This window comes from Procambarus clarkii, chromosome 12 (assembly GCF_040958095.1).
Source record: "Procambarus clarkii isolate CNS0578487 chromosome 12, FALCON_Pclarkii_2.0, whole genome shotgun sequence".
NCBI lineage: Eukaryota > Metazoa > Arthropoda > Malacostraca > Decapoda > Cambaridae > Procambarus > Procambarus clarkii.
Genome location: NC_091161.1, coordinates 17,346,014 through 17,366,188, shown reverse-complemented (window position 1 = coordinate 17,366,188; position 20,175 = coordinate 17,346,014). Strand labels below are relative to the sequence as shown.

At 48.6% G+C, this 20,175-nt stretch overlaps 1 protein-coding gene across 3 annotated transcripts in view; it reads right to left on the bottom strand.

Moving 5' to 3' along the window:
• Positions 1-20,175, bottom strand: part of LOC123772842 (uncharacterized) — a 654,514-nt gene that overhangs the window by 362,032 nt on the left and 272,307 nt on the right. Inside the window, exon 3 of one of the 3 annotated variants that reach the window (XR_011228215.1) lies at positions 17,638-17,832. The exons of the other annotated variants lie outside the window; for them this stretch is intronic. The gene's annotated coding sequence lies outside the window, so the exon portion shown is untranslated. Of the gene's footprint in view, positions 1-17,637; positions 17,833-20,175 lie in introns of those variants that run through there. 3 annotated transcript variants of the gene reach the window in all.

Here is a 20,175-nt window from a genome sequence, read left to right as displayed (position 1 = left end):
ACTAGTTGAGTACACACACACTAAATCTGTCATAACGATGCACTAGGTAAGTGACTATTAGAGCTAGATAATTCATTAATAACTATGATTTGATATTTGAATGACTTATGTGACATGCAAGTAACGACGAAATCTTAAGTCATTCAAGTACAAGTTCGAGAAAGTTTATTGAGACAATAAGATGCATCTCAAAACAATAGAGAAGATTAGGATATTTCTACCCTCCATCTTAATTAATTTAAGTCATAGTTGATGCCAGTTTGGTCGCATCTGAAGCCTATGAGAGAGTAATGCAAGATGATTACAGCATATACCAATTTCTTCACAACTCTCGCTAACAACTTGTTCACAACTCCCGCTACCAACTGTTCACAACTCTTGCTACCAACTGTTCACAACTCTCGCTAACAACTTGTTCACAACTCTCGCTACCAACTGTTCACAACTCTCGCTACCAACTGTTCACAACTCTCGCTAACAACTTGTTCACAACTCTCACTACCAACTGTTCACAACTCTCACTACCAACTGTTCACAACTCTCGCTAACAACTTGTTCACAACTCTCACTACCAACTGTTCACAACTCTCACTACCAACTGTTCACAACTCTTGCTACCTACTGTTCACAACTCTTGCTACCAACTGTTAACAACTCTTGCTACCAACTGTTCACAACTCTTGCTACCTACCGTTCACAACTCTTGCTACCAACTGTTCACAACTCTTGCTACCAACTGTTCACAACTCTTGCTACCAACTGTTCACAACTCTTGCTAACAACTGTTCACAACTCTCGCTAACAACTGTTCACAACTCTTGCTACCTACTGTTCACAACTCTTGCTACCAACTGTTCACAACTCTTGCTATCAACTGTTCACAACTCTTGCTACCAACTGTTCTCAACTCTCACTACCAACTGTTCACAACTCTTGCTACCAACTGTTCACAACTCTCGCTAACAACTTGTTCACAACTCTCACTACCAACTGTTCACAACTCTCACTACCAACTGTTCACAACTCTCACTACCAACTGTTCACAACTCTCACTACCAACTGTTCACAACTCTTGCTACCAACTGTTCACAACTCTCGCTAACAACTTGTTCACAACTCTCACTACCAACTGTTCACAACTCTCACTACCAACTGTTCACAACTCTCACTACCAACTGTTCACAACTCTCACTACCAACTGTTCACAACTCTCACTACCAACTGTTCACAACTCTCGCTAACAACTTGTTCACAACTCTCACTACCAACTGTTCACAACTCTCACTACCAACTGTTCACAACTCTCACTACCAACTGTTCACAACTCTCACTACCAACTGTTCACAACTCTCACTACCAACTGTTCACAACTCTCACTACCAACTGTTCACAACTCTCACTACCAACTGTTCACAACTCTCACTACCAACTGTTCACAACTCTTGCTACCAACTGTTCACAACTCTCACTACCAACTGTTCACAACTCTCACTACCAACTGTTCACAACTCTCACTACCAACTGTTCACAACTCTCACTACCAACTGTTCACAACTCTTGCTACCAACTGTTCACAACTCTCACTACCAACTGTTCACAACTCTCACTACCAACTGTTCACAACTCTCACTACCAACTGTTCACAACTCTCACTACCAACTGTTCACAACTCTCACTACTGTTACGGTGCCCTCTCCTATTTCTTTCGTTTGCCGGCTTAAAGAGTCATATCAGCTCTCCCTACTGATTCTCTGAGGTTCAGGGAGTCTAATGATATATGTGGCGACCAGACCGGCTGCCAGTTAAGGCATGGAAGTTATATTATAAGTTGTAAATAAAGGAAAATTGGCGCCCTGTTATAAAATGAAACAGTATCCCCTACGGCAGATGTGACCTTTTGGAAGGGACATTAGTCGATCGCGGATTGGTCGACGTAGGTCGCGGGCGACAAATCAGGGCCCGCCATGACGTCACCGAGTGCCCCGGGCGGCGCCAACGTCAGAGTTGTACTGACCGTGGAAGCGACAGGACGCGCCTCGGTCTGCTCTCAGGGATTGGAGGCTCTGCAAGCCTTGTTCAGTGGATTGAGCTGGCCTGCGCAGCCTACCACCGTTATTGGAGACCCTGCGCTTCTGGGAAGCAAAAGAGGAACCAAGTTCAGTGAGCAGAGAAGTGCCCAAACTTGGAAAATAGTCGGCGACGACGCTGGGCGGCGCCGCTGGCTGGACGTTGAGGTCTGGAAGGTGGGCGAGCAAGCTAGCTGTGACTGGGGTCACATCCACTGAGAATCTTTGAAGGACGACACCGTGCCTAGGACAAGGAGCGACGCCCTGTGGGAGAGGCGAGTGTGGGGAAAAAATAGTGATTAGCTCAGCGCCCATCGATGAACCAGGATTGGGGCAGCTGAATCTCAGGGATTGGAACGGCGACGACGCGAAGGCTTCACGACACCTGAGGACCTGTGGAACGCCCTGGATCGTCGAGGATCGACCCAAGGAAGCGTGGGAACCTCACACCATCGAGGGACAGGCGTCGTGAGCCAGGAGTGTAAGGTAGATCATTTTTCCCTCCCATTACCCCTTGTATGAGTAGGCTAGTTAGGCCACAATATTTACTCGTGTATGTGGCAGCAAGACTTTATTACTTTAATAGTAGAGTAGGCTGCAAGGCAGCTTGTGTCCAGGACTGTCAGAGAGGACAGTGTGTATGGATGGCAGGACAGGGAAGAAGAGGTGCCGACGTGGTGAAGAGGCCCTCCTGTGAGAGTGTGAGACTCCTGTCTTCCTGCCCAGTTGAAGGAGTGTTGGAGGTCGTGGAAGAAGAGGCTGACGATCTCCAGACATATTATCCATATTCCCATATTCATGTATTACTTGTGATTGTGTGTGTGTGTTCATGTAATTTGCGTCAGTAAATCCACACATTTTATTACTGTGTTTGAGTGTGCCTCCATTTGTGATTTTCTCTATGAGCATACATTTCTGGCTACAAACGATATATGATACACCCACTGAACTGCATTGCTGGGGTGCAGATATAATAACCCAGCTGGCGACCTTGCTAAGAGGAAGATAGAGAAGACAGGCGGGAAAGGAGTTCCTGCAACCTTTTTTTGTCTGGCAGGCAAGACTCAGGGAGGTTATGGTTATAGGTAAGCCTGAGTCTTCCTTCACTCCCCCACGGGTCTAGGCCGGAACTGTTAACAGCAGTTTCCCCGTGGTTGACTGAAGGGCTTCCAGGGTGAATCAGTGGCACCCCTTTGTGGTGGAAGCAAAGACCTGCGGAGGTGGGCATTGTTGGTCCTATCTTGTGTGACCAAGGAGACTCCGGTGAATCCAGGGAGTCGGAGGGGCTGAGTATTTGGGCCCTTTGAGCCCCTAGCAGCCGAGTGTTAGCAGAGCCCCGGACCGCCCACCCCCACGTGACAAGAGAACTGGCGACCTTGCCAGGATTCGAACCCCAGTAGCCAAGAACTGGGAACTTCGCCAGGAAGCGTGGGTCAAGCTACAGTGTGGACCAAATTTCAAGACAAGTGTTGCCAGGGTACTAATACAGTGTGGCCAGTGAATTCGGTAGTACTGTTACTCAACCAGCTAAGGGACTGAAACGGTGAAATTAGTGCCTACTAACTTGTCTGTGCTGTCGTGTATGCTTGATGATATAGAGATGGAGGAGGACAAAGTAAAGAAATTTATTGACACAAGGGACGAGAGAATTTTGGAAGAGTGTACCAAGGCCCAGCTCCAACAAGTGGCAAACCACTTTGGGATCAGGTTGAGGACGACTAAGGTAGCGGAGCGAAGGATAGAGATCATGGCACAGCTCACAGCTCGAGAGGAAGCGACGGGAGAGGAGCCATCTCAAGAGGAGCTGTCCCGAGGAGAGCCGTCGCAAGGTGAACCGTCCCGACTAGGGCCTCCCCAAGCGCCTACCAGTGTGGAGAGAATTCACAGTGAACATGGGAGCAGTGGAAGGTCCAGCTGTAGTAAGAGGAGCCTGCAACTGGAAATAATGAAGATGCAACTGGAAGCCCAGCTGCGACGAGAGGAGAGAGAAGCGCAAATGCAGCGAGAGGAACGTGCGGCTGAGCTGCAGCGAGAGGAACGTGCGGCTGAGCTGCAGCGAGAGGAACGTGCGGCTGAGCTGCAGCGAGAGGAACGTGCAGCTGAGCTGCAGCGAGAGGAACGTGCAGCTGAGCTGCAGCGAGGTGAGCGAGAAGCACGGCTGCAGCTGCAGCGAGAGGAGCGAGAAGCTCGGCTGCAGCGAGAAGAAGGAGAGAGACAACTGCGACTGGAGGAGATAAAGGCAAAGAAAGAAGTCGAATTGCGTCGCGTTGAACGTGGTCTGCCCTCACTACCTGCACGGCGGGATGACCTCAAGGTAAGGGAACGTGACTTACCTACGTTCGAACCACAAGAAGCTGAGGCGTTCTTCGAACACTTTGAACGGATAGCGACTCTGAAGGAGTGGCCGGAAGATGATTGGGCTGCTCTGGTCCAGGGCAGGTTGACTGGAGAGGCCCGGGAAGCCTATAACATGCTGGACCTAGAGGAGTGTACTAGTTATGACGCGATTAAGAATGCGGTTCTCCACTCATTCCGGCTGACTCCGGAGATGTACCGGAAGCGGTTCAGAGAGTGTACAAGAGCGTCGGGAAAGACTTACGCCGAGACCGCTAGGGATATGGAACGGAAATTCCTACGATGGTTGAAGGCGGAGGAAGCGGAGTCGGTGGATGATGTTAAACGACTGATAGTGAGGGAGAAGTTCATGTCGGTGCTCCATCCTCAGTTGCGAGTAAGGGTGAGAGAAGCAGGTATTAAGGACCTGAAGGCTGTAGCGGATCGAGCCGACATGCTGGAGGAGGCACTACATATCAGGAGGGAGGGGCCGCCCAGACACTCGCCTTACCCCAGGTCGGGAGGGAACCTTAGGAGTTCAGGAGGAGCGAGGACGGGTGGGGACTCTCCCAAGAGTAGTGTGCCCGATGAAGTAACGTGGTTCAAGAGCTCAAGAGACGCGGGGAGGAAGCCCCAAGCTGTGAGCAGTGGACCTAGCTCAGGAGCAAGTGCTGCAGTCCCGGACACGACGACAGGGAGTCCAAGGAGGACCCAGGGGACGTCTGCAAGTGGTACCGCCAGAGTGACTGGCGAGTGGCCGCCCAGGAGAGGCAGCCGATGCTACAACTGTGGCGTGAGAGGACATTATGCCCGCGAGTGTGAGGAGCACCAAAGGAATGTAGGATTAATGTTGGAAGAGGAGAGAGTGTTTGTTCACACCCCATATTATAGTGGACCCAACGTGAATGGTTGGGAAATGAAGTTGGGTGAACATCCCTTCGTTTTCGAGGCCAACGTGAAGTTTGGAAAGTCAGACCCAGTGGAGGTTGCCGTGCTTCGAGATACGGGTGCTGACATAAGTATGGTGACCAGGAGTATTCTCCCCAAGGAATTTAATGATTCACCTGTGGGAGTGGTAAGGATACGCAGTGTGGGGGAGGAATACAGGTTGCCACTTCACGAAGTACAGCTGATTGCCGACTGCGGAGTCGAGAAAGCTATAGTAGCTGTAGCCCCTAAGTTACCCCTAGAGCATGTGCAGATGGTGCTGGGTAATGACCTCGGAGGAGGCAGGATACAACCCGATTGGGCCAGGAGTGCTTATGTTGCAAGCAGCGGTACAACCCTGCCGGGTGAGGTATCGGTCGTTCCAGATGATAGAGAGGAAGTCGACTTCGCCAAGGGAAACGTCGCCAGAGACGACGACAACGAGGGCGAGAGTGCAGAGAGGTCGTCGGAGGTAGTGGAAAACCCCGACGAAGCCCTCCGACTAAGCCTGATGATGCGTGTGGAGGAGTGGCGAGGAGCAGCTGTACAAACGCCTGGGGCGGTGAAGAGGCTGCAGACCGCACTCCCTCCGTACAGAAACGTAAATAAAGTAAGCTCAGTGGATGAGCGAACGGCGGTGAGGGGCGGAGTGGAGGAACCACGACGCAGTGCACCCTATGCCAGCCAGATGAATAGTGGTAGGTGCAAGATGAACCACCGTGGTGAGGTGAGCCACAGGGAGGTGGAAGAGCCCAACCACGAACCGAAGAAGACGTCTGCAGGGAAGAGAATCTCATGGAGGAGTGAAGATGTTCGTCGGGAACGAAGGAGCGAGTGGTATAGGAAAGGCAATACGAAGAAAGCAGGGAATAGGTACACCCAGGGTAGGCGCCAGCCTAACCAGAGGGGCATTGGGCCATCGCAAAAGCCTAGTGTGGAAGAGAGGAAGCTGCTGGATGGAGTACAGGTTACAAGTGCCACTGTGAGGAGACAACGCACCTATGGGAGAAGAGAAACCGAGAAGAGAGAAGATTGGCGAAGAGGAGATCATGAGAGGAAACATGGAGTACCTGTAGGACGCAGTGGAAATGCAAGACTATCTCGGAGTGCACGACGCGGTGGAGGCGCTGCATGCACTGAATCTTACAGTGGTAACGAGCCGTGGGAGTACACTCGTAGCCACGGAGAGAGGATTTCTTGTAGGTGTTCAGGGAACACCCATCACACCCGGTCCTATGCGAGGTGGAGATATAATGAGACAAGTGACTGGCAAGGTGGAACGAGCCACATCGCCAACTGGAGGAGTGACACTTCAGGAACGGAGGGAGCAAGAGTATAGATTGCCCTCTTGAGTGCTGCTCTTCCGATATGACTCTTATTTTAAGGGGAGGGGTATGTTACGGTGCCCTCTCCTATTTCTTTCGTTTGCCGGCTTAAAGAGTCATATCAGCTCTCCCTACTGATTCTCTGAGGTTCAGGGAGTCTAATGATATATGTGGCGACCAGACCGGCTGCCAGTTAAGGCATGGAAGTTATATTATAAGTTGTAAATAAAGGAAAATTGGCGCCCTGTTATAAAATGAAACAGTATCCCCTACGGCAGATGTGACCTTTTGGAAGGGACATTAGTCGATCGCGGATTGGTCGACGTAGGTCGCGGGCGACAAATCAGGGCCCGCCATGACGTCACCGAGTGCCCCGGGCGGCGCCAACGTCAGAGTTGTACTGACCGTGGAAGCGACAGGACGCGCCTCGGTCTGCTCTCAGGGATTGGAGGCTCTGCAAGCCTTGTTCAGTGGATTGAGCTGGCCTGCGCAGCCTACCACCGTTATTGGAGACCCTGCGCTTCTGGGAAGCAAAAGAGGAACCAAGTTCAGTGAGCAGAGAAGTGCCCAAACTTGGAAAATAGTCGGCGACGACGCTGGGCGGCGCCGCTGGCTGGACGTTGAGGTCTGGAAGGTGGGCGAGCAAGCTAGCTGTGACTGGGGTCACATCCACTGAGAATCTTTGAAGGACGACACCGTGCCTAGGACAAGGAGCGACGCCCTGTGGGAGAGGCGAGTGTGGGGAAAAAATAGTGATTAGCTCAGCGCCCATCGATGAACCAGGATTGGGGCAGCTGAATCTCAGGGATTGGAACGGCGACGACGCGAAGGCTTCACGACACCTGAGGACCTGTGGAACGCCCTGGATCGTCGAGGATCGACCCAAGGAAGCGTGGGAACCTCACACCATCGAGGGACAGGCGTCGTGAGCCAGGAGTGTAAGGTAGATCATTTTTCCCTCCCATTAGCCCTTGTATGAGTAGGCTAGTTGAGCCACAATATTTACTCGTGTATGTGGCAGCAAGACTTTATTACTTTAATAGTAGAGTAGGCTGCAAGGCAGCTTGTGTCCAGGACTGTCAGAGAGGACAGTGTGTATGGATGGCAGGACAGGGAAGAAGAGGTGCCGACGTGGTGAAGAGGCCCTCCTGTGAGAGTGTGAGACTCCTGTCTTCCTGCCCAGTTGAAGGAGTGTTGGAGGTCGTGGAAGAAGAGGCTGACGATCTCCAGACATATTATCCATATTCCCAGATTCATGTATTACTTGTGATTGTGTGTGTGTGTTCATGTAATTTGCGTCAGTAAATCCACACATTTTATTACTGTGTTTGAGTGTGCCTCCATTTGTGATTTTCTCTATGAGCATACATTTCTGGCTACAAACGATATATGATACACCCACTGAACTGCATTGCTGGGGTGCAGATATAATAACCCAGCTGGCGACCTTGCTAAGAGGAAGATAGAGAAGACAGGCGGGAAAGGAGTTCCTGCAACCTTTTTTTGTCTGGCAGGCAAGACTCAGGGAGGTTATGGTTATAGGTAAGCCTGAGTCTTCCTTCACTCCCCCACGGGTCTAGGCCGGAACTGTTAACAGCAGTTTCCCCGTGGTTGACTGAAGGGCTTCCAGGGTGAATCAGTGGCACCCCTTTGTGGTGGAAGCAAAGACCTGCGGAGGTGGGCATTGTTGGTCCTATCTTGTGTGACCAAGGAGACTCCGGTGAATCCAGGGAGTCGGAGGGGCTGAGTATTTGGGCCCTTTGAGCCCCTAGCAGCCGAGTGTTAGCAGAGCCCCGGACCGCCCACCCCCACGTGACACTACCAACTGTTCACAACTCTTGCTACCAACTGTTCTCAACTCTCACTACCAACTGTTCACAACTCTTGCTACCAACTGTTCACAACTCTTGCTAACAACTGTTCACAACTCTCACTACCAACTGTTCACAACTCTCACTACCAACTGTTCACAACTCTCGCTAACAACTGTTCACAACTCTCACTACCAACTGTTCACAACTCTTGCTACCAACTGTTCACAACTCTTGCTAACAACTGTTCACAACTCTCACTACCAACTGTTCACAACTCTTGCTACCAACTGTTCACAACTCTTGCTACCAACTGTTCTCAACTCTTGCTAACAACTTCACAACTCTCACTACCAACTGTTCACAACTCTCACTACCAACTGTTCACAACTCTTGCTAACAACTTCACAACTCTCACTACCAACTGTTCACAACTCTTGCTACCAACTGTTCACAACTCTCACTAACAACCTCCCCACAACTCTCGCTAACAACCTCCCCACAACTCTCGCTAACAACCTCCCCACAACTCTCGCTAACAACCTCCCCACAACTCTCGCTAACAACCTCCCCACAACTCTCGCTAACAACCTCCCCACAACTCTCGCTAACAACCTCCCACAACTCTCGCTAACAACCTCCCCACAACTCTCGCTAACAACCTCCCCACAACTCTCGCTAACAACCTCCCCACAACTCTCGCTAACAACCTCCCCACAACTCTCGCTAACAACTTGTTCACAACTCTCGCTAACAACTTGTTCACAACTCTCGCTAACAACTTGTTCACAACTCTCGCTAACAACTTGTTCACAACTCTCACTACCAACTGTTCACAACTCTCACTAACAACCTCGTCACAACTCTCGCTAACAACCTCGTCACAACTCTCACTAACAACCTCGTCACAACTCTCGCTAACAACCTCCCCACAACTCTCACTAACAACCTCCCCACAACTCTCGCTAACAACCTCCCCACAACTCTCACTAACAACCTCCCCACAACTCTCACTAACAACCACCCCACAACTCTCACTAACAACCACCCCACAACTCTCACTAACAACCTCCCCACAACTCTCACTAACAACCACCCCACAACTCTCGCTAACAACCTCCCCACAACTCTCACTAACAACCTCCCCACAACTCTCACTAACAACCTCCCCACAACTCTCACTAACAACCTCCCCACAACTCTCACTAACAACCTCCCCACAACTCTCGCTAACAACCTCCCCACAACTCTCGCTAACAACCTCCCCACAACTCTAACAACCTCCCCACAACTCTCACTACCAACTACTCCGAACTCTCCAACATTCTTCCTGCTGTCTACCACCAAACAATATTCTCCACAAACAGGTTAGTACATTGTAAGTTATCAGACGATGAGTGACAATAACGTGGCTGAGAATGTCATGTTCATTATCAATACATTATAAGAATCGATGATTGTCCAGGACGGACCAAAGCTTTGTCCTTTCTCAACTTTCTGATGTGTGGTTTAGTCGTTACATTCTAACTTTACTAAATTATGCAGTAGATTTATAGATGTGATGATTGTACTGTACCTATATATTTTGGTAATTAAAACAGATTTATTCGCATCAAAAATGTGTTTATCAGTGATTAAGAAAATTGTGAGAGTGTTGTGTTGTTGTTTCCGAGGGGAGTCTGAGAGCGACCAGTCTTCAGGGTCAGTGTCGAAAGATATAGACAACGATAAGGACCAGGTTGAATCTTCCAGGCCAGACACAAATATTGGCTCCGTTAATGCCACTATGTATGGTAATACAGAAATTAATACCTAGGACAGCGGGAATAATGATGATATTAATACCGAAATTAATATCGAGGAGAGCGGTCATAGTGATGATGATAATACAGATAATAATACCGACTCTGTCAAAAGTTTCTCAGGCACCATGCTCCTCGACTTCACCCGCCAGCATTAGCTGATGAGCGCTGCCTTCAAACTTCTTCCTTACAAAGACATGACCACCGCCGAACTCGCTAAAATTACTACCTGCTTAATAAATGTATCATCAAACCCGCTCGGGACCCAAGACCACGAGGCACACTCTAAGGCACTAACAAAAGCCGTGAGGGAGCTCGACGCTACAAGATGTAGGGGCTTTAGTAAACTTCTGCCGGTGGTATTGCCCTCTCACGACTCCACACTCCCTCAAGAAGACCTGGAGTGCCAAGATCAAATGGGGCTCCAGGAGGCTACAGAGGTACATAGCTTCCACAACAATTAACAATCCAGTTTGAGCTTCAAACTTGACATCGGCACAAGACTGGTGAGCGTCTCGCCAGACAAACAGGTACAGTGTCCGAAATGTTTTTTTGTATCCCAATAATGCTGAGATGTATGAAAACGGTATGAAAATATGTCAGTTTTGTGAACCCATTGCCAGGTTACCCAGGTGGAACCTGTATAATTACATGAGTAACTATGAAATAAGAAACAGTGAAAATTTCGTCCTTAAATACGCTGTTATTATTGACGTAAACAACATTAAAGAAAGTTTTGAAAATTTTTTGTGTTAATTGTCGCTTCCGCGTAACATTACTGTTTAAATGATTATCATTAATAGCTAAACAGGCTAGTACAAGTCAGCTTAGCTGAAACAATCGAACCTGCGGTCTTAAATACAGGATTTATAGAGTACTAGTTTGGATGTATTTTCGATAACGACGTAGATGACGTGGCTCGTCTCCCAGCATTGTTCAGTAATTAGTCAGGCCATTAGTGAAGCGGTGGCGCTGACCTCTGACGCTGTAGGTAAAGTTGTTGTACTAAATGCAGGCAATATTATGCCATCTGACGCGGCTGACATCTTGGCGTCAGCGCCAGGCATCTTCAGTCTCGTCAACATTCTGGGGTCAGAGAAGATTATTCTGGACGAAGCTATCCAGCAGAAAGTGATATAATCTGGAGGCATCAACGTCGGTGTAGAGCATGACACCGACGTCTATAACATCATTGAGGAGGAGCTAGGCATAACGGGAAACCTTGCCTATAACTTAAAGGCAACTCTTTGTGTTACAGACAATTACAGGCTGTCGCGTGTGGAAGCACCAGCCTGTATGAGGGTCAAGGAAATAAATGAAAGAAAGGCCATCCTCTATCTTAGCCAAGTAAGGAACACCGAAAACATCACATGTTATTACGAGAGAATAGAAATCAAAGAAGACCCAAGTCACACGTATTTGCAAGCTGACTTAACTTTCATCAATTCTAAAGGAAAGTAAATACGTAAAATACTAAATTTTTAACAAATATGTTCCTAGTCAATTTTCAAGAAAAGTGACTTTGTCTTCAAAATGTGAGAACTAGTTTTAACATAAATGAACTAATCCTCTTCCTTCATAATTATCACATTATAAGGACAAACCCAAATTAAATCCACTTGCGCTAAAAAGTAGAGCGACGGTCTTGCGTCTTGCTGGACGGCGTTCAATTCCCGACTGCCCAAGTGGTTGGGCACCATTCCTCACATCCCCTTCCCCGTCCCAGGCCAAATCCTTATCCTGATGCCTTCCAAGTGCTATATAGTCGTAATGGCTTTGCACTTTCCCCTGATAGTTCCCATCCATTGGTGTTAGGCCCTTGAGAATGTTGACGAGGCTCCCAGGCGCTGGTTACAGTAGTGAAGTTGTGGGTGACGGAAGGCTGGAACCTCCAGCGGATTGACGGGTGCCATCACCTGACTCGTATTGACGGGTGCCATCACCTGACTGTCGTATTGACGGGTGCCATCACCTGACTGTCGTATTGACGGGTGCCATCACCTGACTGTCGTATTGACGGGTGCCATCACCTGACTGTCGTATTGACGGGTGCCATCACCTGACCGTCGTATTGACGGGTGCCATCACCTGACCGTCGTATTGACGGGTGCCATCACCTGACCGTCGTATTGACGGGTGCCATCACCTGGCCGTCGTATTGACGGGTGCCATCACCTGACCGTCTTATTGACGGGTGCCATCACCTGGCCGTCGGACCGACGGGTGCCATCACCTGGCCGTCGGACCGACGGGTGCCATCACCTGACCGTCTTATTGACGGGTGCCATCACTTGGCCGTCGTACCGACGGGTGCCATCACCTGGCCGTCGTACCGACGGGTGCCATCACCTGGCCGTCGTACCGACGGGTGCCATCACCTGACCGTCGTATCGACGGGTGCCGTCACCTGACCGTCGTATTGACGGGTGCCATCACCTGACCGTCTTATTGACGGGTGCCATCACCTGACCGTCTTATTGACGGGTGCCATCACCTGACCGTCTTATTGACGGGTGCCATCACCTGACCGTCTTATTGACGGGTGCCATCACCTGACCGTCGTATTGACGGGTGCCATCACCTGACCGTCTTATTGACGGGTGCCGTCACCTGACTGTCGTATTGACGGGTGCCATCACCTGACCGTCGTATTGATGGGTGCCATCACCTGGCCGTCGTATTGACGGGTGCCGTCACCTGACCGTCGTATCGACGGGTGCCATCACCTGACGGGTGCCATCACCTGACCGTCGTATTGACGGGTGCCGTCACCTGACCGTCTTATTGACGGGTGCCATCACCTGACCGTCGTATCGACGGGTGCCATCACCTGACCGTCGTATTGCCGGGTGCCATCACCTGACGGGTGCCATCACCTGACCGTCGTATTGACGGGTGCCATCACTTGGCCGTCGTATTGACGGGTGCCATCATCTGACCGTCTTATTGACGGGTGCCATCACCTGACCGTCGTATCGACGGGTGCCATCACCTGACCGTCGTATTGACGGGTGCCATCACCTGACCGTCGTATTGACGGGTGCCATCACCTGGCCGTCTTATTGACGGGTGCCATCACCTGGCCGTCGTATTGACGGGTGCCATCACCTGGCCGTCGTATTGACGGGTACCATCACCTGACCGTCGTATTGACGGGTGCCATGACCTGGCCGTCTTATTGACGAGTGCCATCACCTGGCCGTCGTATTGACGGGTGCCATCACCTGACCGTCGTATTGACGGGTGCCATCACCTGACTGTCGTATTGACGGGTGCCATCACCTGACTGTCGTATTGACGGGTGCCATCACCTGACCGTCGTATTGACGGGTGCCATCACCTGACCGTCGTATTGACGGGTGCCATCACCTGACCGTCGTATTGACGGGTGCCATCATCTGACCGTCGTATTGACGGGTGCCATCACCTGACTGTCGTATTGACGGGTGCCATCACCTGACTGTCGTATTGACGGGTGCCATCACCTGACCGTCGTATTGACGGGTGCCATCACCTGACCGTCGTATTGACGGGTGCCATCACCTGACCGTCGTATTGACGGGTGCCATCATCTGACCGTCGTATTGACGGGTGCCATCACCTGACCGTCGTATTGACGGGTGCCATCACCTGGCCGTCGTATTGACGGGTGCCATCACCTGACCGTCTTATTGACGGCTGCCATCACCTGACCGTCGTATTGACGGGTGCCATCACCTGACCGTCGTATTGGCGGGTGCCATCACCTGACCGTCGTAATGACGGGTGCCATCACATGGCCGTCGTATTGACGGGTGCCATCACCTGACCGTCGTATTGACGGGTGCCATCACTTGGCCGTCGTATTGACTGGTGCCATCACCTGACTGTCGTATTGACGGGTGCCATCACCTGGCCGTCGTATTGACGGGTGCCATCACCTGACCGTCTTATTGACGGGTGCCATCACCTGACCGTCGTATTGACGGGTGCCATCACCTGGCCGTCGTATTGACGGGTGCCATCACCTGACCGTCTTATTGACGGGTGCCATCACCTGACCGTCGTATTGACGGGTGCCATCACCTGGCCGTCGTATTGACGGGTGCCATCACCTGACCGTCTTATTGACGGGTGCCATCACCTGACCGTCGTATTGACGGGTGCCGTCACCTGGCCGTCGTATTGACGGGTGCCATCACCTGACCGTCTTATTGACGGGTGCCATCACCTGACCGTCTTATTGACGGGTGCCATCACTTGGCCGTCGTATTGACGGGTGAAATCACCTGACTGTCGTATTGACGGGTGCCATCACCTGACCGTCGCATTGACGGGTGCCATCACCTGGCCGTCGTATTGCCGGGTGCCATCACCTGACCGTCGTATTGACGGGTGCCATCACCTGGCCGTCGTATTGACGGGTGCCATCACCTGACTGTCGTATTGACGGGTGCCATCACCTGACCGTCGCATTGACGGGTGCCATCACCTGACCGTCGTATTGACGGGTGCCATCACCTGGCCGTCGTATTGACGGGTGCCATCACCTGACCGTCTTATTGACGGCTGCCATCACCTGACCGTCGTATTGACGGGTGCCATCACCTGACCGTCGTATTGGCGGGTGCCATCACCTGACCGTCGTAATGACGGGTGCCATCACCTGGCCGTCGTATTGACGGGTGCCATCACCTGACCGTCGTATTGACGGGTGCCATCACTTGGCCGTCGTATTGACTGGTGCCATCACCTGACTGTCGTATTGACGGGTGCCATCACCTGGCCGTCGTATTGACGGGTGCCATCACCTGACCGTCTTATTGACGGGTGCCATCACCTGACCGTCGTATTGACGGGTGCCATCACCTGGCCGTCGTATTGACGGGTGCCATCACCTGACCGTCTTATTGACGGGTGCAATCACCTGACCGTCGTATTGACGGGTGCCATCACCTGGCCGTCGTATTGACGGGTGCCATCACCTGACCGTCTTATTGACGGGTGCCATCACCTGACCGTCGTATTGACGGGTGCCGTCACCTGGCCGTCGTATTGACGGGTGCCATCACCTGACCGTCTTATTGACGGGTGCCATCACCTGACCGTCTTATTGACGGGTGCCATCACTTGGCCGTCGTATTGACGGGTGAAATCACCTGACTGTCGTATTGACGGGTGCCATCACCTGACCGTCGCATTGACGGGTGCCATCACCTGGCCGTCGTATTGCCGGGTGCCATCACCTGACCGTCGTATTGACGGGTGCCATCACCTGGCCGTCGTATTGACGGGTGCCATCACCTGACCGTCGTATTGACGGGTGCCATCACCTGACCGTCGTATTGACGGGTGCCATCACCTGACCGTCGTATTGACGGGTGCCATCACCTGACTGTCGTATTGACGGGTGCCATCACCTGACCGTCGCATTGACGGGTGCCATCACCTGGCCGTCGTATTGACGGGTGCCATCACCTGGCCGTCGTATTGACGGGTGCCATCACCTGGCCGTCGTATTGACGGGTGACATCATTTGACCGTCGTATTGAAGCATGTTTTATTTTTTATTTAATAATTTTTTTTTATTTAATATAATGTTTTTTAGGTGTGTGTGTGTGTGTATTCACCTAGTTGAATTCCCCTAGTTGTGCATGCTGTGGTTGAACTCTGCTCTTTCGTCAGAGAAAGGTGTGTGGTACTCACCTCACCTAATTGTACTCACATAATTAAGCTTGCGGGGGTTGGGCTTTGTCTCTTTGGTTCCGCCTCTCAACTGTCAATCAACTGGTGTACAGGTTCCTGAGCCTACTGGACTCTATCATATCAACATTTGAAACTGTGTATGGAGTCAGCCTACATCACATCACTGCCTAGTGCATTCCATTTATTAACTACTCTGACACTGAAAAAAATCTTTCTAGCGTCTCTGTGTCTCATCTGGGTACTAAGTTTCCACTTGTGTCCCCTTGTTCCTGTCTCACCCGTTCTGAAGAGTTTGTCTTTGTCCACTCTGTCAACCACCTACAAAATTCTCGGGGAAATTATCATGTCTCCCCTTACTCTTCTGTTTTCCAGGGACGTGAGGTTCAGCTCCTTTAGCCTTTTCTCGTAGCTCATACCTCTCAGTTCCGGGACGAGCCTGGTGGCATACCGCTGATTCTTCTCTTTCTTGTGTTTAACTAGGTATGGATTCAAGGCTGGAGCTGCATATTCCAGGATTGGTCTGACATAAGTGGTATACAGGGTCCTGAACGATTCCTTACACAAATTTCTAAAGGCAGTTCTTATGTTGGCCAGTCTAGCATATTCCGCTGATGATATTCTTTTGATGTCGGCCTCTGGGGACAGGTTCGGTGTGATATCAACCCCCAGATCTTTCTCTCTATTGGACTCTTGCAGGATTTCACCTCCCAGATGGTATCATGTGTTCACCCTCCTGCTCCCTTCGCCTAATTTCATTACCTTACACTTTCCTGAGTTGAAATTTAGCAGCAATTTTATAGACCATTCCTCCAGTTTGTCCAAGATATCCTGTAGTCTCTGTCTTTCTTCATCTGTTTTGATTCTTCTCATAATTCTTGCATCATCAGCAAACATTGAGATGAACGAGTCTATAATAAAGCATAATAAGGGAGATATTAATAAGGTATTATATATTTCACTGAATAGAACGCGAAATAATAGATATAAATTTAACAAGTTTAGATTTAAGAAATACCTGGGTAAATACTAGTTTGGTAACAGGGTTGTTGACTTGTAGAACAAATTACTTGGTAACATAACAGACGTAGGATCTCTTGAGTTTGGGTGGATATAAGTTAAAGCTGCTACGTATGGGCCAATAGACCTTTCAGCAGTTTCCTTCATTCCTATGTTCTTATATTTGTATTCTTGTTGCCGATTTGTTCATGCTCTATCAAAATAATTCCATGATTACGAGATTCATACATACCGGAATAATATACACACGGCTCTAAAAACGTATCGTATAACACCACCAGTCACTTAAAGGAATATTAATAATTGAATATTATGTCCGCTTGACCTTCACTATGCTTGAAAATATTTAGTTTAATATTTTAAACATTTTCAGTAGATACTACTGTTGTTGTCAGTCTTCGAACATTATCAACAGCATCTTCATCATTAATACATGACTAGTAAAATCTCTCCGAGTTCTCTTGCTGATGTCTAATCACTATGATACGAAACTTCTGAATTGATGTTAATAAAACCAATGTTGTCCAGAGTGATTTAAAACATACATCACTTGTATACATATCATACCTGCAATGTGTTCCCGTATTGTAACCCGAGCTCCCTCACACACCTGCAGCGCCCTCGCACATACCTGTAGCGCCCTCGCACATACCTGTAGCTTCTTCACATACCTGTAGTTCCCTCACACACCTGTATACATATCATACCAGCAATGTGTTCATGTATTGTAACCTGAGCTTCCCCACGTGTTGCGACCCAAGTGGTTTTAACAGCAGTGACCATGTGGAGGGGACGGTGGACATTACCTGTAGCTCCCTCATACACACCTGAAGTGCCCTTGCACACACCTGCAGCTCCAACACACCTGCAGTAGAAAAGCCCTTTTAAGTATGTTTCGAGCAAATTAACTAGTGCATACAACTTTAAAATGTATATATAAATCTATACAAGTACATATATGTAAGGGACATTTGCAAACATTCAGGAAATATAAAAGGATTAGAATGCAGTTATAACTGTAGCGAGTTAATCTTATACTCGCTCCATTATCTCATAATCTTATTAGCATAACTAATTAGCACTAATTACAGAAGCTACAGTCTTTTCCCCCAATTTCCGGTAATACTCTTCTCATCTTGTTGGAGGGAGCCGAGGTGTAGTCACCATATAAGCAAGCGATATGAGGAATAGCGAACAGTACAATTTCCACAGTTAACAATGTAGCACTCAGCGTGTACAGATCTAATTGACCCAAGACGCTACAGCTTCAACACAGAGCAGACAGCAGACTACGACCACATCGAGCTACAACGTTCTCGCTCCCCGAGTTCAGACACTGGCAATTCCCAATAGAGCCGCCACACTCTTTCACATAGAGCTCCGCGACTCCGGCCTCACTCAGCTCTCTGCTCTGCTCCAAGCTCCGTCTGAACGTTTACGACAATGCCATCAACCGACTACTGTAATCAAGACTAATAAATAAATATGAAAACTCACTAAACAATGTGTATCTAATCTACCCAACGACGTAACAATCATACGTTACATAACCATCCCCAAAAAGTGTTTAAATATACTAAGGAAAGGAAAATGTCGCTTTGAATCAACATGTAGATCAACATCACAACAAAAGTCTGGAGATGTGTTGGGATCTTGGTACATGCGCTGGTTAGGCAAAACCTTCTGCTCTACAAATGCAAGTGTTTGGGTATATTCTCCGCGGGCAAGGGATAAAGTTAATAAGAAATAGTGTGACGTAATATGATCAAGCCCACTGTCCGCTTCTCGGTAAACAATATCCACCGAGCTAGAAACAAAGAGGAATTTAAATATAGTTGTAATGACAAAGGTATTGTACGAGTAATGCAATTCCGTTAATGAATAATTGGAAAGCTTGCATTAGCAAGAAGACCATGTATGCTAGCTACACGATATACTTTTCATGGAAGGCGTGTGGCAGCTTTTGCTGACAGAGTTAAGTGCGTAGGACGGTAGTAGGCATCACAGTAATAGTGATATGGTTATGACCATTGGAAACTGTGGCTGCTGTTGTAGCTGCTTCAACGTGAATTAGGTCGATGTACTGTTGCAATATACAACATAGGAGAAAGTATGAGGTAGTGAATCAAGAACTACATCACTTATCAAATGGTGGAGGAAAATGAGTGAGAAAACGAAAATATCACGAGGAAATTACCTTAAACGAGACACGAAAAAGTTATTTGAGAGAAACTTAAGGCGCCAGATTTTTCTCACTTCTGATTCATATATTTAGGGGTTCTTTGGGAATTTTAAATTTGGCAGACCTGAACATGAGAGTTGGGCAGTTCTTGAGCCTTGTCTTGTTTACCGAGGTGGTTACTGGATTATGATGGATTATGATGTATTATGATTTATTTAAAACAATTACAAATAAAGCCCAGAAACGTTGTACGCTCTAGATTGCAGATTTAAAATAGTAGTGACCCAAAATGAATAACCATGGCACTAAAGAACCTAATCAGAAAACAGAAGGCTCAATACAAACGAATTATGACAAGAATATTTAAGAAAAAAGTACGTATTGCGGGGCAAGCAAAGAAAGCCTTCAGTGTTTCACCAGATGAAACAAAGATTACAGACAACACCTGGCTATTAAAATATAAGTCAAATAACTGATAATGAAAATGGTTTAAATTACGAAATTATAAGAAAGTACCAAAGAACTTTATGAATACAGCAAAACAAATCTACGTAGAATGTGCAGATGACGTCCTGACAAGTTTAGTGGTTACCAGAGAGGAAATTATTAAATAAACAAACAAATATAAAAGGAAACAATGGCGATCACAGGAGGAGAAGGAGGTAAGCTGCCGCAGCCACAAGGTCACCTGACCTTAAGGCAGACAGGATGTCTCCAAAGGACAGAGTCAGAGATTGCAGGTATTTCAAATATAATGTTTATATGAAACTGTGTGTGTTAATTTTTACTTTAATAATCATAAAGTTAAGTGAGCAATACTGTCGAGCGTTTCCTGCATCATTCAATTTTTTTATGAAAAAATAGCTAAAATATATTTAGAATTCAGGATGTGGTTACAATACCCCTGAACATGTTTCTTCTCTCTTTTTAGAGGCAACTATGTTTATACGTTCTGCTTCTGGGGGAATCTGGCTCCAAGATAATAAATCTCATAAATCATTTGTAGGACCATCCTTAAGATAAGGA